Below are 23,041 nucleotides of genomic sequence, written 5' to 3' on the forward strand. Positions count from 1 at the left end.
CCTTTCCCTGAAAGGGTTAATTTGGGTATAAGTAGCTACTAGGGAACACAATATTATACACATGAACTTCACACACGTTTATGAAATTTTAGCTAATTATTGGCATTGAGAAGTAAAAAACAGGCAAATAAAGAAACATACCCTCCACAGAGGTCAATGGCTATATTGGTCAAAATGTAAAGCTATTCCTTGCAAAGTACTGTTTCTTCTTTCTCAGTAGTTCACAATCTATTAATTGCTCCAATTTAGAAAATCCCAACATAACCATTGAGTTGCAGGGGGGAGTGAAGAGAGCCCCGATTTAAGTTAGGAGTCTAGGGTCCCAGTCCCGTCCTTCTGAAAATCAGCAATGTGAGCCATACAGGTGGAGGCATTTGGGCTTTCAAGTCCTCTGTGTCCCCAACCGAGAAAACATGCTTTGGACTAGACGGGCCTACCTTTCCATCTTTGTCATGCATGATTCCGTGTGAACTTTATCCTCCCAAACTGCTCATTAGGTACTTATTTGCCATGGATGATAATAATCTGATTCAAATGACATAAATAACAAGGGCGAATTAAACATTAACATGAGTTTTTTCCTACTTTAAAAAAAAGAAATTATTTTTACGCAAATGTTAATCTGCATTAAACATAATGTGAGTAGACTAATAGATCCCCGTCCTTCACCAGCTTGCAGATAGTCTATGAACCAATCAGGGCGTCGTGCTGAAAGCAACTGGGGTTAGGCAACTTTCAACTTTCCCTGAAGCAATCTTGGTTTGAAAGCCAAGATTAAGGCGGCCTTTGATTTTTACATGTTTGGATATTTGGGCAGTAAATCTGGAGATAAATATTTGTGCGATTAGGCATCCCATGAATGACTCTGCATTTTGAGGCAGGTAGAATGGAGGACTGACTCCATAAATGCAGTGATAGAGGACAACAGGAATGATCGCTTAGGGGTGAAACACTTGCTCCTCTGTAACCTTGGCAAAGGTCATGTCCAAAATGCTTTGCCATTATAGAATGATTAGAGTTAAATCCGTTTGATGCCAAAGTTCGCAGTTAAAAGTTATTCTTTAAAAGACTCCCTCCATCACACACACACTCCCACCTAGACCGAGTGCTTAGAGAAAGGATATTACCGATCTGAAGGAGTATTTTAAGGAGCTTTTCCTTAAGGAAGAGATATGTGCAGAAATCGGCTGGCAAAAGGATTCCATTGTTTTTCTATACCCACACTAGACTATACAATATCAGGAGAGATTATCTGAAATAATACTTCATCAGCTCTTTATTGAGCTTCTAGAGTTTTCCAGGTGCTGTGCTGTGGAGTTATTTATCAGAGCAAGAAAATACTAGAATAACTCCTTTAGGGCAATTGCAATATACGAGAGAAATAATAGGTAAATGTTCTTGACCTTTAAGACATTGGTTTGTATGGAAGTCAGGGGTTAGACCTAATGACCTTAGCGACTTGTTTCCATATAATTGAGGTAGGTCTCCAAGTTGTGTTTCTGTGATAATTATTTGGGGAAAAAAAGTCCTCTTTGCAATTCAAACTGGTTGAATGAGCACCTAAAACATTACCTTATTGGAAAGGAACAAGAAATGCAGACAAGACTGCCTCAAGATGGGTCCCTCTGCTGTATCTTGCCTGTACCTTGGTCCTTCTAGCCCTTTTTCCACAGGGCCAGACAAATCCTTCTGAAACACAAATCTGGCTGTCACCTTGCTGCTAAAACCTGGTCAGTGGCTCCCCATTGTGCTCTGGATGCTAAAATTCAAGCTCTTTAGCATGGACAGTTAAACTTGCTTCATGGTGAAGGTCTTGCTTACCTCCCCGCTCCCCGCTCACTTCCCTGCCCATAAATGCTGAGCTCCACATGACATTATTTCCCGAACAGAACTTGCTCTCTTGCTTTTGTAGATTAGAATATACTATTATACTCTTTTTCTCTATCTGTAAAGTTTTCCATTTCTTTTTTCTTTTCTTTCTTGCCTTCTCCCCCCCCCCCCCCTTTCTCTTTTCTTGGTCAATGATGACTTCAGATCTTAACCCTTACTAGGACTTTATTCCTGGAAACCTTCCCAGATCCCTTAAGACTGTGTGGGTCCTTACGACACTGGGTTGTCTCTGAATCAGTCACATCCACTGGGGTATTACCAGACTGTGTTCTGCTGCCATGATATTCCCAGAAACTAGGACAGCGTGTGGCTTAAATGGGTGGACTCAATCAATAATTATTAATTACACGAATACACATTTATCATGGTGCTAGGGGATGATGCGAGAAATCATTCCTTTTAAGTAGGAGGCACATAACGGATTTTTTAAATTGGTTATGAAAACAGAGCACACAAAGTTCAGAAGCCCAAGGTTAGTTCCACGAGAGCTGGTAAGCAGCAACCCTTGGAATGATTTAGGATCTCCCTCAGGAGCACTGGAAGTGTAAGATGGTCTCACACAACTGCGTAGAGTTTGTCCCCTTGAGAAACACGAGTATAAAAACTAACAGCTTCCATATTTAGCCGCTCCCTTCAGCCCAGTGCCAGGTACATGCTGCCTCTTGCTCTATAGCCTGGGATAGACTTACATCCTCTGTATCCCATTTCATCCCCTTCGTTATTTACATAATCCCCAGGCTGTGCCTATCAATTCACAGACTCAAAGGAATCCATTGCAGGCTCACTAAGTCATATTCTTGGCTGCATCGTACAAATGCGTTTTACCTGGATTATGTCTGTCAGTGCAAACCCCCAGGTGATGATAATTTCATTGTATTTCATCACAAAGTGTTCCTAGAGACAGTGGCGGGGGAGGGGGCGCGATACCTGAGGTATAGGGGACTCAAACCTGTTTAACATAATCACCCTTGATAACTTGTCTTCTTTCCACAACTTGGGACTTTAGAAATGTCTTACCCTACAAGGTATTTAAAACTGTATTGCAATAAAATGGTTCCAGGGCCAGCCCCCTTGGAAGACCTCATACTCGTGTCAACCGTCCTGCTGTGATCATCTTTGAAAGTTTAACCTTGAGAGGAGAGATGGTTCATTTTTCCCCTCTCAAATTATGGACTTTGTTAGATCCCTAAATACTTTGAAAGGTAAGATAGGTCACCATATTCATGTTTTAAGATACATAAAATGCAAATTCATGGCTACTATCAGAAGTAAATTGAGAAAGAACTATTTTATGAGTCGAAAGATACAGAGTAAATCTTGGCTGCAAATAATAAAACAATCATGATGGTGTCCATAGTTCATTTACAAGGTTAAGGCCAATAAAACAACATAGTTCTAAAGCACGGGAGTGTCTGAAAGTGCTAGGAGAACTGAGCACCATTTCCCTGATGTGCTTTAGATAAATTTTCTGATACCAAAATGAAGAAAAGTAAGAATGGTATTTGAGTACATCGGTGTGGTCCTAAAGTGACTTTTTACTTCTCAGAAGCGTTGAAGCAGACTTCGTCAAGATTTTGTTGAGCACTTTTAAACATTCCAATTTTCCCATTGGTAGAACTGCGTGCCTAGAAACAAATGACTGAGACTAATCAGAGAGCCATTATCTCCTCTATGATCTTCAAAGTTAAGAAACATTTAATAAAAATATTCATTATGCATTATACTCTCATTTGTTTTTTGCATTATTAAAATATGAAAATCGATGCTGTCATGAATTTCTTCAATTTAAGTGAAGTCCTGAAGAAGTTCTGCTTCCACAATTATCCAAATAAGCCTGGAACAGAAGTGCGAGGGGAGCATGGGGTTCCCACATACACAGAGTCTCTGGCAAATTGTTCTGGGCTGGGAGTCAGCGCAAAGGAGTTTTAGACTGGTTTTACCTCCTCCTGTGTGATTTGGGGCAGTTCTGCATTGCTTTTCTCTACACCGATGGTTTTCAGACTCAAAATCACCAGGAGGACTTGTAAAAACACAAATTGGTGCTCCCCACCCCGCCGCACCCCAGAGTTTCTAATTTAGTACGTTGAATATGCCCTAAGAATTTGCATCTCCGCCCAAGTTCCCAGGTATTTTTTAAAAAATTTTTATTATGTTATGTTAGTCACCATACAGTACATCCTTAGTTTGTGATGTAGTGTTCCATGATTCATTGTTTGCGTATAACACCCAGTGCTCCAAGCAATACGTGCCCTCCTTAATACCCACCACTGGGCTAGCCCAACCAGGTATTTCTAAAGCTTTTGATATGGGGCAGGTTTTGAGAACCACAGCAATGCACACATCTCTCAATCTGTTCCTCTTTCCTGAGGAGGGAAGCAGAGGGGTGACAATGGAGGACAGCATGGCTTTGTGGTATGGTCTTTAGATGGCACTGTGGGAGGGGTGTGCTTTTATGGGAATGGAGGCAGGAACGAAGGGAAAAAGAAGCACACATTTGGATCAAGTTCCCAATATTTTTTTTTTAAATTTCGTCAACAAGAAGATGGGCCTAGCACTTGGAGGCAAAAAACCTAGAGTAGTTTAGGGGAAGAGTGAAGAATTACCAGAGAATTCCAAGTCCATTCTCTAGCTCGTCATCTTTGTCCTGGCTCATACTATATCCTGGAGGTCAAAAATCCAAAATTATACAGAAATGTAAAGGGGCAAAGCTGACCTGAAGGTATCCTGCTGGTAGGGATATGATCTTTCTCTGCATAAAAAGTGACAGCTCTCAACAGCTTTGCGTTAGAAAAGAACAGGAAGGTTGGATTTTTTTTTAAGTAAAGAGTATGAAAACCTATTATGTTTTAATTAGAATAGTTTAAAATTTAAACATAAGTAGATGCTGTTGTTAAACATATGGATAAATACATTTATATGGCTAAACATGGCATTATGGATTGATGAAAAATATTTTCCAATAGAAACACCAAAATACAAAAAAGATTTATTTAGCACATAAATTTACAATGAAAAGTGAGATAGAGCTTCCTTCGTATTTTCTGGAGCTCAAATCCCATTGTAACCATCGGCATAAGATAAAAATATGCGAAAAGAATGTTTTTCTCCACTGTAATTGATGTGTTCCTTATTACAAGCAGCCCAACACACAATAAAATATCAGTACAAAAATTGCCAGGTGTATTAGCAAAATTCCTGCAATAAGATGTGTCTTGTAAAAGCTCTTTTCTTTTAAAGAGATGAGGCTGCGTGCTTTTCTTACTTGCACGCCGTTCTCTACCATAAAAGTCATTCAAATTCACACCAAGTCAAGTCCAGACACAAAGCTGTCCGCATCAGTAAAGTATTTTGCAAACGGAAAAGATTCAGTAAAGTAAGACTTGAAACTTTAAATGATTAATGGGCTCCCTCTATTTTGGACACTCTCTCACTGGCTCATCCTGGGTTGCAAAATTCATATAAAATATCCAGACAATGAAGGCTTGTAGTAGTATTTATTTTCAGTATATACTATTAAAACTACATTAACAATTTATAAGGAAAATAATGTATGTGACTTTTCATTTTAAAAATGTGATCTTTTTCATCTCATTGAAGTGTTAAAAAAGAGTAAGTGATTTTAAGATCTTTTTAAGGAAAACTGAGGGATAAATACGTTCGATGAATAAAATCATGAAAAATGGAACTATTCAATTCCTGGAATATTGATTATGTGCACACATATAACACATGTTTTTTACATATGGCATTCATGCACATTTTTAAGGTCAATTAGGCAAAAAACATCAAGAATCTGAAAGATATTTATCCATTTGCTTGGAGAAGGGAAGATTATCATATTGTATTTTATTTTCTCATAGAGAAGTATATTCAAGATTTTCATCCTGTTACTTGATGGTGACTAAGGTAGTATAAATAGTAGAATGGAACAAATACTCAAGAATTTTTCCCCATCAAAATAATCATTCTTATTCCTAAAAAGTGAACATTTTTCAGAACATGTGGGATAGATATAAAAGTAGAGAACAGTACACTAAAATTTACGATAAACATTGATTTTTTAAAAAAATCTTGGCAAATCTTTGCAATTCTTACATTGTTCCAGGGACTAGGAAAGAGAATAGTTGAGAGAATAGTTAAGAGAATAGTTGGCTAAGAACAGATGGTAATAAAAGGACAATTTAACCATAATTTTGGTTTCTCAATTCAATCAGAATTTTGATTTCTAATGAAAATATATCATATTTTGTTATTTAATTTCTATGTTTTAAAAGAGCCAAAGTAAATGGGAATGTGGTGTCCCCCCAATCTAATTTATTTATTATAATCTTAGTTTTGTACAATTTATCTAAGTGAGCTTATGACAAAAGTTCTCCCTTGAAAATATTCTGACACTAACATCTACCTTTGAGAAACAAGTTGATGTTAGAGTCAATTAAAATCTATTTTTAGCTAATAATAAACACTGTTTTCATGCTATGTATTTTATTTAGGGATAAGAAAAAAACAACCAGGCTAATACTTTTATGAATCCACTGGACTCTGAGAATATTTTTTTTATTGTAATAATATTTTTTATTATATTATGTTAGTCACCATACAGTACATCCCTGGTTTTTGATGTAAAGTTCCATGATTCATTAGTTGCGTATAACACCCAGTACACCATGCAATACGTGCCCTCCTTACTACCCATCACCAGCCTATCCCATTCCCACACCCCCTCCCCTCTGAAGTCCTCAATTTGTTTCTCAGAGTCCATAGTCTCTCATGCTTCATTCCCCCTTCTGATTACCCCCCCTTTCTTTATCCCTTTCTTCTCCTACCGATCTTCCTAGTTCTTATGTTCCATAGATGAGAGACACCGTATGATAATTGTCTTTCTCTGCTTGACTTATTTCACTTAGCATTATCTCCTCCAGTGCCGTCCATGTTGCAGCAAATGTTGAGAAATCGTTCTTTTTGATAGTTGAGTAATATTCCATTGTATATATGGACCACATCTTCTTAACCCAGTCATCTGTTGAAGGGCATCTCAGCTCCTTCCACAGTTTAGCTATTGTGGACAATGCTGCTATGAACATTGGGGTGCATATGGCCCTTCTCTTCACTACGCCTGTATCTTTGGGGTAAATACCCAGTAGTGCAATGGCTGGATCATAGGGTAGCTCAATTTTTAACTTTTTAAGGGACCTCCACACTGTTTTCCAGAGTGGCTGTACCAACATGCATTCCCACCAACAATGTAAGAGGGCTCCCCTGCCTCCACATCCTCTCCAACAATTGTTGTTTCTTGCCTTGTCAATTTTTGCATTTCCAACTGGTGCAAGGTGGTATCTTAGTGTGGTTTTGGTCTGAATTTCCCTGATGGCTAATGATTTTGAACATTTATTCATGTGTCTGTTAGCCATTTGTATGTCTTCATTGGAAAAGTGTCTGTTCATATCTTCTGCCCATTTTATGATTTGTTTATTTGTTTCTTGCCGGATTTCAAGTTGTACTACAAAGCTGTGATCACAAAGACAGCATGGTACTGGCACAAAAACAGACACATAGACCAATGGAACAGAATAGAGAACCCAGAAATGGACCCTTGGCTCTTTGGGCAACTAATATTTGATAAAGCAGGAAAAAACATCCAGTGGAAAAAAGACAGTCTCTTCAATAATATGGTGCTGGGAAAATTGGACAGCTACATGCAAAAGAATGAACCTTGACCACTCTCTAACACCATACACAAAAATAAACTCCAAATGGATGAAAGACCTCGATGTGAGACAGGAATCCATCAAAATCCTAGAGAGCATAGGCAGCAACCTCTTTGACATCGGCCACAGCAACCTTTTTCATGACACATCTCCAAAGGCAAGAGAAACAAAAGATAAAATGAACATGTGGGACTTCATCAAGATAAAAAGCTTCTGCACAGCCAAGGAAACAGTCAAAAAAACTAAGAGGCAGCCCATGGAATGGGAGAAGATATTTGCAAATGACGTTACAGATAAAAGACTGGTATCCAAGATCTACAAAGAACTTCTCAAACTCAATACTCAAGAAACAAATAAACAAATCACAAAATGGGCTGAGGAGAATATCTTTAAGATAACTCTTTAATACCCCTTTTGGAAGAGTATTAGTAGTTTCTTATTCAATGTAGATTTCTTAAGTAGCTGACATTTATTTTGTTTCCCTACCACCTGATCTTGATTCCTTAAAACCTATTTCTCATTTGTTTTACATTTATTCATGTTCTAATGGCTGCTAGTGACTTTCAACTAGAATTTTCTTAAGGAGTGGGTTTTAGATGTTTCTAGATATACAACGAATATTGTTGGAACGTATGTGTTTTAGAAACCTCAACATGTTAAACATTAATGACCCAGATTGATTATATTCTTAACTGTTACTAATATTTAACCACAGAATCGAAGGTTCACTTGAGAGTTCACCTGAATATAATAAATGCTGTGTATACACAATTACACCAAATATTATGCCTCTCTTTTGCTGCTTTATAAATAGCTTATTTGTTCATTGAATTTCAGACCAGGACTAAACCATATGGATTTCCAAGAAGGCAATGTACAACCTTTAGAGCAAAAGTTGACCTTGCAACCTGTACTCAAAAAAGCGAAGTTTCCTTTTGGGGTATCAAACCACAGCATAACTCCCACATTATCAATTGAAGGTGATGGACCCAAAACATCCTGTTTTTATTTAATTCTTATGTTTATCAAGCCATTGTGGTCATGAAAAGAGATTATTCAGGTACATACTTTTTTCAGACTGATTTGAAGGGGGGTTTTGATAAAACATGACAAAAAGAGAAATTATTTTAAAAGTAAAAGCATGAATTTACCCAAAGCCATCGATATCTATCATTCCGTGGATCATGTAATGAACATTGTCATTTTGGCATGTAGAACATGTCTCTTCTTCCACCACCTTTGAATTAATTGGATTGTAAGGGGGAGGGTCAGGCAAGGAGGGATGGGGGATGGAACAGGCAATGGCTCCAGTGCCGTTTGTATCCCCGGAACATTTTGAAGTCAGGTAGATATTAACCTAATAAGGGAAGCCCCACTGGCTTTCTGTCTCCTCCAGACAATAAAACAACATAATTGTGTCCGTACCTCTCTTTCCAATTGTTCTACTATAACACGGACTGAGAACTAGCTACAGATTCTAATTAACTCAAATTAGACTGATGGGAGAGATGATAAACACTATGACATGAAGATTAGGAAATTAATCCTAATTTTAAACCTCACAGACATTGGGTACAAAGGAAATAGATGTTAAAGGAGCAAATTGGGCCACTAACTACTTCAAAGATGTTGGAAGTTAGCGCTAACCACGCAGTGGCTTTAACCCATTTGAATGCGAGTTCCTGACTTTCTGCACGGAAGGAGTTCAGCCCCTTTGGAGAAGAGCCCGCGTTTCAAAATGGCGTCAAGCCTTTTCCTGCACTTTTTGCACTTGACTCAGTATTTATCATTAGCTCAGGGATGGGAAGGGCGGAAGTGATGGGGATAGAAAACTACGTTAATGATTTAAAAATAATTTATTGAGAAAATACAGAAAATTTAGAAAGACTGGGTATTATGACATCTATTACAGATATTTGTAAAAGGTATATAATGAGCACTTTGATTTTAATATTGTTTGAGGAAAACATTTCTTAATTATAGATATGCATTAATGAAATTCTTCATTGAAAATGTGCACACTTTGTTTTCCCACAGTTACAGCTTATTAAAAATGTTACTTTCATACTGTTGCTTCTCACGTTCACTAATTTCTCTGAATCCTCAATTGTTTACTATGAAAATAGGATTGGAAGACATACAGGTGGCCAACAGACACATGGAGAGATGTTCATCATCACTCAGCATCAGGGAAATGCAAATCAAAACTACAATGAAATATCACTTCACACCTGATGGAATGGCTAAAATCAGCAACACAAGAAACAATAAGTGTTGGTGAGCATGTGGAGAAAAAGGAACACTCATGCACTGTTGGTGGGAATGCAAACTGGTGCAGCCATTGTGGAAAATAGTATGGAGGTTCCTCAAAAAGTTAAAAATAGAACTACCCCATGATCCAGCAATGGCACTACTGGGTATTTACCCAACGAATGCAAAAACACTAATTCAAAGGGTTACATGCACCCTTATGTTTACAGCAGCAGTATTTACAATAGTCAAGTTATGGAAGCAGCCCAAGTGTCCAACTAGAGATATAGATAAAGAAGATGTGGTCTATATCTATAATGGAATATTACTCAGCCACGAAAAAGAATGAACTCTTGCCATTTGCAATGACATGGATGGAGCTAGAGAGTACAATGGTAGGGGAAATAAGTCAGAGAAAGACAAATACCATCTGATTTCACTCATAGGGAAACAAAACAAACAAAGTGGAAAAAAGAGAGCAAGAGAGACAAATCAAGAAACAGACTCTTAACTACAGAGAACAAACTGGTGGTTACCAGAAGGGAGGTGGGTAGGGGGATGGGTGATACAGGTGATGGAGATGAAGAGTGCACTTGTGATGAGCACTGGGTATTGTATGGAAGTGTTGAATCACTATATTGTACACCTGAAACTAACATAACGTTGTATTTTAATTCACTGGAATTAAAAAAAAATAGGCTTTTAGAGAAAGTTCATCTTATTCACGTTGCAAGGTTCTCCCACACCAGTCATGTTGTTGGAAATCTATATTACATGATAGAAGAGGAGTTAAAATGGCGGAGGAGTGGGAGGACCCTCAGTTTGTCTCGTGCCTCACACACAGCTAGATAGTTATATCATATGATATATTCATTTGTAAGTATACGTTTGAATTCTAATCCACATGATGTGAAGAATTTAAGATAAAAAATAAAGTAGGGGCACCTGGGTGGCACGGTCAGTTAAGTGTCCAACTCTTGGTTTGGGCTCAGGTCGTGATCATCTCAGGGTTGTGAGATTGAGCCCCGAGTCAGGCTCCACACTCAGCACGAGTCTGCTGAAGACTGTCTCTTCCTCCCTCCCCCCCTGCCCCGCCTCACTCTCTCTCTCTCTCAAATAAATAAATCTTTAAAAATTTTTTTATAATAAGAAAAATAAAAATTCACTGTAATAATAAAAAAGAGCAGTTTGACTAAAATTTTAAAAATCAGAACCACATCAAGGAAGAAAACTAAAATGAAACCCAGAGGACATATAATATCAAACTTCAGAGTTTTCAGTACACTAAAGAAAAAAGCTCCCTTTTTAGGCTACATGACTCTCATTTAAAAAAAAAAAAAGAACTAGAATCACACTAGGATCTCAGAAGAAACAGTATTTTCAAGAAATATATTCTTAGAAGTTTTTCAAAGAAGAATTCACATTGTGGCATGCACAGTAATAATCTCTTCCATAAGTCTACTGTTTATAGTAGATGTTTGTACATTTATAAGAAAAATGTCAATTGATATTCCAAATAATACAAAAAAGAGAGTTTTGATAAAGTAACTTAAGCCAATTTGTCCATTCTCAATTATTAGACTCTTTTTGTTGGTTTTTAGGTCCCGCCCTTCTCTAGAGGTAGGGAATGAGGTAGTGATGAGCTGTGGCTCCTTCTCCAACACACGCAGTGGGATGTTACACCAGAAGCAAGCCTCAAATACAAGTCTGAACACACATATTTGTTACCAACGAGGTACGGAAACATTCCAGCAACTTACTCTCTAAACTGGGTGAAATTCCAGCTCTATCCTAGCGGCATTCACTAGCACCTTGCATGAACGGTTCTCTGGAAGGAGGCCCATCTGACAAGTCTCAAGAGTCAGCTAGTCATCTAGCTGGGATGAGGTACATTTTCTATATTGCCCACGAGCCATGGGAAAAATAGGAGTCCTAGGACTAGGGCACTGCTTTGAAGAACCTTAGGAGGCGGGCTCACCAGGTTCTCATGTTATCTTTACACTGGGAAAATATTTCAGACCTTCCTCCGTTCTGCCGAAGGTAGAGATGGTGATATTAGAAGCCATTGCTATTGGAAGCAATACAACACTTTGAAATGTTATCTATCTATCCTAATTAGAATGCTTCAAATGCTAATAATCCATTCTAGTATGTAGCTTATACTGAATGTATCCTACCCATGTATCATAGTATGTTGAAGTATTTAAAATAAACTGTAGGCCACATAACAGGAATTGTTCTAACCCACCCATGAGAAAACCCACGCAGGGTTTTCCCAAGATGTCTATCTATATCAACTCTTCTTCTTGGATATCTGCTAATACAATCATTCTTCTTCATTAATATACACAAGATATTTAATTTGTAATAATAAATAAAAGCATTCTTCTTTTTAGTACTTTATGCATAGTATTTTATATTTCAAATTATTTCCCATATGTTAATTCGTCTACCAAAACCTTGTAAATTGGAACACCATCATGACTACTTTCTCTGTTATATGAAAGGAAGCAGAAGGGCTCACCGTGATGAAATGACGTGTCCAGGGCCACACAGCGAACTTCGGCAGAGCTGACATTTCTAGTTTCATGGTTTTCCACTCTGTTAATTTTTCTTAGTGACCTTTTGTGATGCAGTTCCTGCCGTTTTTCCAGGAAAGTCTACAACAGGAATGCATTTATATTCTTTTACTGGTTTTACTTCCTCTCGTTATTGAATAAAATCATTTTAAAACATCCTCTTTGGCTGGGTAGGAGTATGCTTTTAAGGTCTCTGATGGTTCCTGAAAGAAAAAAAAAAAAAGAAGAAGAAGAAGAATGGAAAGAAAGTTCTTCAATATGGAATTCAACTGTAAAGTCAACTCTCTTCTTGTTTAGTGAAGTTTGAGTGGAACTTACACTTCACAAAAATCACAAAATGTTTACCACACATTAAGCCAAATTTAAAATATAATTTTTGCCCACTTATTTTGTGTGGCGGGGTTAGAATTTTGGAGTATTTCAGACAGAATTCTCCAAGATTTGCTGTTCTCTGGCTTATAATTATATTAAATTATCTCAATTTTATAATTTACTTCTTCTCTACTATCAATGCTTTCTTCAAAACAGAATTAGCTCCTCCTAGGAAATAATATTGTTTCATGAGAAAAAGCATTAACTATGAGTCAGACGGAAGGACTGTGCTTTGTCCTCCGTTTACCACGTATTTGTTAATCAACGTTGCCTCATTCCTAATCGTATTCAACCTGGGTCCAAACTCCCGCATTGTCTCTTAAGGAGAACCTCACAGGGTTTTAGGGGAGTGTAGAGTAGGGGCGAAATACGTCAGGGTGTTTTGTTTTCCTGGAAACTCTTACTTCTTCATGCCTCACTCGAGCATCCCCTATTTTGAGCTCCCAGCCCTTGAGGGCAGCCTCTTCTCTCACCGTTTGGGATACACTCCCCCTTGCTCTTCTTTGCTGGTTATCGCATTTACTCTCTGTCCTGTGGGCCTCATTCTATGGCTCTCCCATGAAGCAGGGAGCCCGTGGAGAGTAAGGACAGTATTTCATCACTCTCCGTAGCTCCGCTGTGGGAGCAGCACCAGGTACGGGGCAGATTCTTTAAAAACAAGTCTGTTGGATGAATAAATGGTTGAATAAATGGAATGCCGAGGGATGGAAGAAGTATTTACCCATCTGTCTCTCAATCTTAACAATATTTACTCTGTACAGTCCCTTTGGAAGTAGTGTTTGTCACATATAGTAAAACAATTTCTTGAATGGCAGTTCAGGTGCAAACTAACTCCTTCCTTCCTTCCTTCTTCGTTCGTTCATTTGTCCGTCCGTTCGTTCCTTCCTTCCTTCCTTCCCTCCCTGTCTCTCTCTTTCTTTCTCCTTTACCACTCATGATACGATGTTAGACTCAGGAATTCCTTGGATTACTGTACATTCATCTCTGGAGAAGAAATTAAGTCCACAAATGCATAGAGAGTTTTTTTGAGTGTGGGTAGTGATAAGAACAGCTGGGGTGGAGACTGAGGGGAATGGCAAGGACATTTCACATGGATATAAATGGAATTGCCTAGCACAAAAACTTGGAATTTCTTGTGCTAGGAGAATAAATTAGAATTGAACATTTTTTTTCCTTGCAAATATTAAATGCTGAATCTTAAAACCATCTGTGCTCTTTATGAAAGTTTAAAATTTGAATTTAGGTAAGTCAAAATGAAAAAGTCTAGGTGGGGGCTGGTGTGTTGCCAAGCAGCATTGCTCATCTAAGATGTCACAATCAAGTGCCATAAAAAAGTTGGCCACAATAAGTGTGTCCCCGAAGCCAGTGAATCAGCTTCAGCTATTTCTGGAGGAGTTTGCAGGGAGCCCAAAAAAGTCCCCAATGAGAATGAAATTGTCTTCAGGCGGTTTCGTGCAAACCCTTACGCCTCAACTCACTGGTCCCTCAATCAGATAGAGTTCAGGATCTTACCCATACCCTCCTGCATCTATGAAGGTCCCCACAGTGAAGTGAGAGGATCGCCTCCACATGGAGAGGCTAGGAACCCCTACCTGTATTCGGAGGACAGAAGCCCAAGGCTAGAGCTGACTAACTGGGAAGCGGGAGTCCCATCTGAATCTCCCTGTCAGACTGAAGAACAAGAAGATGGACAAGCAGGCCTGTGTTCTTGTTCCTGGAAATGTTCCATTTAAATTCAGATTATCTCTTTTCCTGCCTGCCCAAACATTGGTTCCATCTGTGGGGTTTTTTTTTGTCTGTCTCCCCTTCCCCCTCAAACTGCCTTGAAGTGCAGTTTGTTGAAAATAAGGATTTGTCATTTTCTATGTAATGAGTCTGATCAAGTGAACCTTCTGAAAATTTTAAGGAAATGATTGGAAGTTGTTAGTTGGGGTTCTTCCTAACCTATGAAGACCTGTGTTTATTTAAAAACTAAAGAAAAGTAAGACTTATTTCCTGTGAGTTTAAGAAGGAGCATTGATGGAGATAAATGACCCAGAAGAAAGTCCTCTTGTCTGATAGAAAACTCTGGCAAGAATGAGCAGCCTAGCATGGGTAATGATATTTACATATATGCATTGATTGATTGATTTTCTGGAATGCATGTATATTCTCTAGTTGTTCTTGAGTGAAGCTGACAGAACTTACAATTGCCGGCCTGGAAATTTGTAATTGGATTCAGACCCAGTTACAGAAACTCTGTTACCTACCAAAAAAATCAGTTGAAGTTTAGTTGAAGTGGAAAATACTTTTGGATTTTAGTCTTTGAGACGGTAGTTTCCTCTGATTTTAATGATTTTTCTTGTTAGTAGTTTATGTGAGTAAGTTATGTTATTTGGGCTAGTTAGGATAAGTAAGGGTGTGTACATTGCTTACATAGATTAGGTGAATTTTTTTATAACCTGTTACTGTTTGTTGTTACTGGTAGGTCAGATTATAGCTGATACCATACTCTGTGGTTCTTTAGGGTGCCATTGGAGATGTAATTTGAGGTATATTTTTTGATTTTATAGACATGTTTCAATGGAGGCACTATACATTTATTATTTGTATTATTGAGGTGCTGAGCTGACAACTGTTATTTATTGCTAACCTAACTTCTAACTTTAAAATTATCAATGTTATGGTTTTCAGGTCATACAGGAGACATATTTACTATTTTCAATTGCTAATCCTTTCAAATAAATAATTATCCTCATTTTTTTGTAGCAGAAGTTTGTAACAATTTTAAAGATTTAAAAGTAGTATCGATTGATTCTAGAAAATATGGAAACATAACACGTAAGAGGAAAAAGTCTTTCGGTATTCTTATCATTCAAAGGTTAATTTCCTTTCAGTTTTTAACTCTTTCTAACCCTTTTTATTGTGCTACAATATCCTTTTTTTCCTGTAGTGACAGTTTTTGATATGCCCTTTCTTTTATATTCTGTGATTGCCATATATTTCTATGCTAGAAATGTATATAAGATGCTATATAAATTTATTTCTTTGGTTAAGAAACTAGTTTTTTTTTTTTTAATTTAAAGAAGTGTGATTCATGTCCTCATGTTATCCCAAAGCCTCATTAATAGGTCTGCTTGATGATTCAGCAAGTCTTAAACAATGAAGTATGATTCTAGCGGCTGTTACGTATTTTGTCTCGATGTGAATGGACTCATCTAAAAAGGATGCAGATAGTTCTAGTGCTGCATTTACACACTCAGTTCAACAATGGTTTATCATTGTGGTTATTGTTAACCCTTGTTTATTTTCTTTTAAAAAATATTACTTCCGTTTCATGATAAGCTGTTGTCAAGAACATGAGAATAAAACCAAGTTTTGTCTTGAAATTTGCACCTAATTATCTCTTGCTTTCTTTTCGTTTGAAATATGGGATTAATACTCCGTAGAAAAGAAAATAAATTATATTTGTTTAAATATGATTATGTCTGAAGAGGAATCATCACCTTTTTTTTTTTTTAATAAAATAGTCATTCCTGGATTAGAAAGTTCATCTTGGCAACTATACTTTAAATATCTTAATATTGAAATACCTTAATGCTTCTATAAATTTATGGGCTTGTTTACTAATAAACAGTATACACTGTATATAGAGGAGAACATTTAAAAAACATTATTGAATAAGTCCAAAACATGGCTGTGATTCTCAAAAATCAGTGATCATTTGACCTTAGTTACTGACCAGTGTTTTCCTAGGAGAAGGGGATTGTGTATTTCTGCAAACGTAATTCCTAGTTCACCCGGTATGGTTCACTAACACCGAGTCTGTGCTCTCATTTAGTTTATCCAAGAGTATAAATTGGGAACTTGGATAGATAAGTATAGGGATAAATCATGCCTCAAATTATATTATCCTATAATGAAATAGATACTAGGTATTAGATTCTTTAATCACTTCTAAGCATTTAGTGATTGGTAGAGAACATTGCTTCTGAGCATGGACTATGGGCCAGATTGGCTGGGTTCCAACTCTGGCTTTGCCATGTGCAAACCCAGTGGCTTTAGGGAAGTTATTAAATTTCTTTGTGCTTTAATTTTTCATATATAAAATGGAACTAACAATGTCAGCTACTGTCATAAGATTAAATGAAGTAATATGTTTAGTGCAGTAAGAACAGTGCTTGGCACATAGTAAGTGCTATGTAAATGCAGGCTACTGTTTTTGTCACTATTAATTGAGCATTCTTCTTTGAGCTATGGGGACTTTTAAAATGCCTGCTTTCAAAAAAGCTTAAAATGCAATAAAGGGATAAGAATCACACATAAGGCACAATAGTGAAAAATAAAATACCGTTAGGACGATCTTTCTACTTTTAGGAATACATTGTTTTGCACATATTTTCCATCTTAAATATAGTTATAACCTTTATGAATTCTAACTGAAGCTTCAATAAGTCTTTACTAACTCTGTGACTTTGGGAAAGTGACTTAGCTACTATGTAACTCAGTTTTCTCATCTGTAAAGTGGGAGAATATCAATGGTATCTATCATAGCATTATAGCAAGGAATAAATGAGTTAAATGTGTAGGTCTTAGAGCAGTGCCTGTCATTACAATAAATGTTCCATGGATATTAGCTATCACCATCATCATCTATATTTTACATTTTATATAAAGTTATAGCCCTCACAGTTTCAATCCGGTGGTAACAAACTCACTGAGGGCTTAAAATCAGTGAGACATTACTAGGAAGAATATAAGTTAAAATGAAAAAAAAAAAAGCTTCATGTAACATTCAGGCGTAAAATTTTTAAGTACCTGATATACTTAATATTACTCAGTGTGGGGGCACCTGGGTGGCTCAGTCAGTTAAGCATCTGCCTTTGGCTTGGGTCATGATTCCAGGCTCCTGGGCTCCCTGCTCAGCAGGGAGTCAGCTTCTCCCTTGGCCCCTCCCCCAGCTTGTGCTCTCTCTCACTCTCCCTCTGTCTCTCAAATAAATAAATAAAAGCTTTTTAAAACATTACTCAATGTATACTGCTATGGGCTCTGATTATACCATGAAAAAAAGAGAGAGAGATAATAAGAATGAGAGAGAGATCCTATCAGAAAGGAGATTGTGCCCTAGCAAAAAGGACCCAATAAAGTACTAAAGTAATAAATCAATAAGATAACCTCAGGTACTGATCATGATATGAAAAAACTTAAAAAGGAAAGCAGAGTGGTGACATAGAAGGTCTCAGTGAGGTTAGACAAGTCTTTTCTGAGAAGGTGACATTTGAATTGAGACCCGAAGACTGGAAAATAAAAGTTGTCCAATATATCTCAAGAACTGTCAAAAATGTACAAAGAATACAGATCATATCTAGATATACAGACAACATAATATAAAATAGTAGAACTCAGACTAAATGTATCAATTATAATAATACATAAATGGACTTCTTTTACTCATTGAAGGTAAAATTTTGAAAACCATTGTTATTCTTTTTTTTTTTTTTAAAGATTTTTTATTTATTTATGTGACAGAGAGACAGCCAGCGAGAGAGGGAACACAAGCAGGGGGAGTTGGAGAGGAAGAAGCAGGCTCCCAGCAGAGGAGCCCGACGTGGGACTCGATCCCGGAACGCTGGGATCACGCCCTGAGCCGAAGGCAGAAGCTTAAGGACTGCGCTACCCAGGCGCCCCTGAAAACCACTGTTATTCTTGTCTCACAAAACAAACTTGAAAATTTTCATTCCTTTTCTATGGTCTGACATCACTTCAATACCATTGGCATTAGCTTTTCTCTAAAGTTAGTGACATTTTCATCTAAGTGCTTGTCTGAGCTGCGTCTCATAGATTATGATATAGGATGTCCTGATGATCATTTTTTTTTTTTAAAGATTTTATTTATTTATTTATTTGACAGAGAGAGACACCCAGCGAGAGAGGGAACACAAGTAGGGGGAGTGGGAGAGGAAGAAGCAGGCTCCCAGCGGAGGAGCCTGACGTGGGGCTCGATCCCAGAACGCTGGGATCACGCCCTGAGCCGAAGGCAGACGCTTAACGACTGCGCCACCCAGGCGCCCCCCATTTTTTTTAAGATTTTATTTATTCATTCGACAGAGATTGAGACAGCCAGCGAGAGAGGGAACACAAGCAGGGGGAGTGGGAGAGGAAGAAGCAGGCTCATAGTGGAGGAGGCTGATGTGGGGCTCGATCCCATAACAGCGGGATCACGCCCTGAGCCGAAGGCAGACGCTTAACCGCTGTGCCACCCAGGCGCCCCTTGATGATCATTTTTTTAAATTTAAGTTTTATTTTACTTTGGCTATCATTGTTTTAATAGCTAAGTTGCCAATTGGTGTGTATTTCCCCTTTGACTCAATGTAATGGAAGTTCTTATTCCCATGTTGTGTTGTTTAAGACAGAGATACATACAGGAAACAGGGGAAGGAAAGTGAGTGTGAGAGCGGATCTGTAGCTGTCTGACCAATGTCATGAGTGATGTGACTTCCCAAGCCGGGTCACAAAAGGTTCCACTTGGCTCTCTCTCTCCCAGGGTGCTTGCCTTTGGAACCCAGCCACCATATTGTGAAGAAGCCCAGATCACATAGGGAGACCACATGTAAGAGTCCCGGGGAAGAGCCCCAGCTTAAGTCTCCACTCACGGGCATCACCAACCTCCAGACATAGGCATGAACAGGGCTTCAGATCATTCCAGCCCCCAGCCTTGAGTGTCCCAGGCATTTATGGAGCAGAGATAGGCTGTGTGCGTTGTGTCCCCAAATAACTTCCTGACAAACAGAAACCAAAAGAGATAATAAATCATTCTTGTTTTAAACCACTGAGTTTTGGAGTACTTTGCTATGCAACTTGTAACCCAGACATCAATGGGAATCTGGGTGAAAATGGTTTCCCAGGAATAACTGGAAGAGAAGAACATTTCTAGGGAAATGAGGAGTAAACGGGCATTTTGACAGGAGAAGTAATGAGTCAGGTAACTCTTGCAAAAAAAAAATTTTTATTAGGAAGACAAGATATCTTTACTTCTCATTTCCTAAATAGAGACTAATAAAAATATGGTTCTTAAAAAATATGGCTCTTGGAAGGCATTTCTTTTTAATAGGAGAGACTTGATCATGTTGTGTGTTGAAATAAAAGAGCTTATAGAGAGGAGGGAACATTGAAGCCCGTGTGTGCACGCACGTGTGTGTTGTGTGTGTGCGTGAGAGAGAAAGAATTTAGGAAAAAGGTCCTCTGAGGAGGTCGGAGATGGAGAATCAGTAACATAGTAGAGGCATTAATCGTGGATAGAAGGGAGCCCTTACCAAGTGAGGGCGTACGTCTCTAGTCGCAGACCTGTTCTTTGTAGATGACTTGCATAATCATCTCTGATGATTCTATTTTTTTCTGTGAAATTCAGGGTTAGCATATCTGCTAAAAAAAAGAAAATATTAGAACTCAAGAAAAGTGGTGACTATTGGGGGGATAGGATAAGGACCTTGTTAGGGACACATAAAAGGATTATAAGTCCTGTGAAAGCTAGGGATCCCATATGTTCCGGAGGTCTCATTTGAAATCCTTTTATTTCTAAGTATTTCTCCCTCAGGACCCTTACTTCCAAAGTTCTGTCTTCCAGATAATCACACACATGCTAATATTTACACATGTGTAGGTTATTGTATGCAATTAAATGATAAATAATATTGATATTAAGATGCACTCATTATATTGTGCGGTACTTAAAATTTACCAAGTTTTTTTTTCAAATTCAACACCACGTGCTCCAGCCAAGAAGCGAAGTCTAATCAATGGCCTAGCATTTTCCTTCTGTTCAGTATTGTCCTGACTTTGCAGAGCCTCAGATGGGATCCAATCTCTCCTCACAAATACATACTCAACAGAGATTTCCAGAAACCTCCATAACGTGTGCCTTACTGATTCCAGGGGGGATCTGGGTGAATAAGGTGGTTTTCTCAACTATTTCCCAGTGCAAGTTTACGTACTTCTTGTATCAGCAGACCATTTAATAGTAATATGAAACCTCAAATCCTGCATACAGGATATATGGATCGTTCCCTACTACAGTCCTCGAGCTGCACCTTACACCCGACTTCTACTCATAAAGCTTTATGATATGTCATACCTGTGGGCAAAGGCTACAGCTATTAATTGAGGCTAGCGGATTGGCTCGTCCCAAAATTCGGTTGTGTGCCTTCTCAGTTGATAACACACAGATGATCTTAGCAACATGACTCAAGAGACTTTTTAAAAAAATTCTGTACTAGGGGAGATTGTTGAGGGCTATTGTGTTTATCTTATCTGTGATTATAATAATGAGCATAGGCCAAAGAATGCCATGTGCTTTTCAAGAAGTGAAGAATTTTATTTATCCAACTTCATAATGTGACTTTTTAACTAGGACAGAATGAAAAATGATAAACAAAAGTATTCACTCTTGAAATTCTATTACATGTTGGCCAAGGTTAGCCTGCCTGGATACAGACTATTGGACCAGAACTAAGCACAGAGAACCTTTGTGTGCTTGGGCACCCTTCGTGTGCACCCATTCTTCCCCGGGAGGACTCATTCTGAGAAAAAGAACAGCAGCTCTGAAACCCGGGAGGGCCTGCCATGGCTCTAAGGCCTTGGTGCTGCTGGGAACTGGCCTGCCCCTCACAGTTAGGCCACGGTATTCTGTTGAACATAAACAAGTTCAGAGAACGACAAAACAAAACAAAGCTATTCTGTAACTTTGTTGGGTCAAAGCAAAAACAAGAACATTTTGTAATCATGTCTTGAAAGATAAAAACAGAAGCATTGTCCAAATGATTTAAAAAGGCCCAAGTTACCCCAATCTGGCTAATACAGGGACCACTGCCTTTTAACAAACTACAGCTTCAGCTGTGCTCCATTCCTCCCTTCTCTGAAAACAATTAAGGTGCCCGATCAAAGAATTCTCCTCACTTCCTGATGGCAGCAGTCAATCCAGAGCAAAAACCCTGCTTCCTTGAACTCTCCCTACAACTGCCAACATATTCCCGAATCTTCTAAACCCTTTCTCATCTCCCTTCTACTGAGATGCTCCTGTGGTTTCCACAGAGCATGTTCTCTCTCATTGCAACAAATGAATAAAAGCAACTGTGTTCTACCAAAAATGTGTTCCAGAAGGTTTTCGGATGGAGAGATTTGACAAATCTGTATGATGAGCATTCGGGAGGCAAAGGAAGGGTAGAAGGACACTCACCAGAAAAGACAGACACATGCAAAGGACACAGAGGTAAGTGTGCCGTAATTGAAATTCCTCCAGGTGTGTAGAAAAAGGGAGATTGGCCCGGAAAGAGGGAGAGAGAAACATTAGGAAGAGAGGACTTGAGAAGGTAGGCGCAGGTCACCATGGGACGCTGGAGGCTCCTGGTGGTGGCGTGGGGATAACTCACTCACGCATCGTTCATGCATTCGGTCAGTCAACAAGACTTTACCAGATCCCACCTATGGGCCAAGCACCAGGTGCAGGGTGTGCCGTGATCAACAAAGGAAACACACTCTTCCTGCTTCCTGGATCTCACAGATGGTGGGAGGAAGTGGAGGGAACATCCGTTACAGGTAATTGCAGAGATAACCATTGCCCTTGTTCACCGTGCTCTGGAGGAAAGGTCTTTAAGGCTAGCAGAGACAATACAGGGTGCGGAGACCACAGGTGACGTCCTTGAGTAAGCAGCTTTGGACTAAGATCTGGAGAACAGGTAAGATCTACCCAGGTGAAGGGATGATAGAGGAACAACCCAGACAGAGGGAAGGACATTAATGAAGGCCTTCTGGTGGGAGAGGAGAGAAGCAGGAAAGCATGAAGTCAGTGACACTGGCATGGCAGCTGGGGTGGGATATCCTGCATAAGAGAACAGAGAGCTACACAGGTTCGTGATATGCAAAATATTATAGAACAGGCGTTGGCCAACAATAGCCTATGAGTCAAGGCCAGCCCATCAGGTGTGTTTCTCTGTACGCTCTCGTTGGACCACAGCTGCCTCTGTGGAGGGGGAGGGGACGGGGAGGGAGGGGAGGAGGAGGACGACAAAGAGAAGGATAGTTTACATAGTGTCCATGCGTGTTTGTTCTTTACCATAACTCTTGGAAACTTGTCACAGAGAAAGTATAGCCCAGGAAACGTAAAATATTTGTTATCTAGCCCCTTGGGGGAAAAAGTTTGCTGACCTCGGTTATATTCTATGCCAGGAGTTTTGTCTTTATTTATTTATTTATTTTTAATGTGACTTT

The 23,041-nt window shown here is 38.7% G+C and overlaps 1 long non-coding RNA gene across 1 annotated transcript; it reads right to left on the minus strand.

Moving 5' to 3' along the window:
* Window positions 1-442: 442 nt before the first annotated feature.
* LOC130542340 (uncharacterized) lies at window positions 443-20,194 on the minus strand. The gene is made up of 3 exons (XR_008956820.1): window positions 20,092-20,194; window positions 12,373-12,630; window positions 443-525 (listed from the first exon to the last, which is right to left on the minus strand). It is a non-coding gene; the product is annotated as an uncharacterized LOC130542340 (long non-coding RNA).
* Window positions 20,195-23,041: the final 2,847 nt, after the last annotated feature.

This window comes from Ursus arctos, unplaced genomic scaffold (genome assembly GCF_023065955.2).
Source record: "Ursus arctos isolate Adak ecotype North America unplaced genomic scaffold, UrsArc2.0 scaffold_33, whole genome shotgun sequence".
Lineage (NCBI taxonomy): Eukaryota > Metazoa > Chordata > Mammalia > Carnivora > Ursidae > Ursus > Ursus arctos.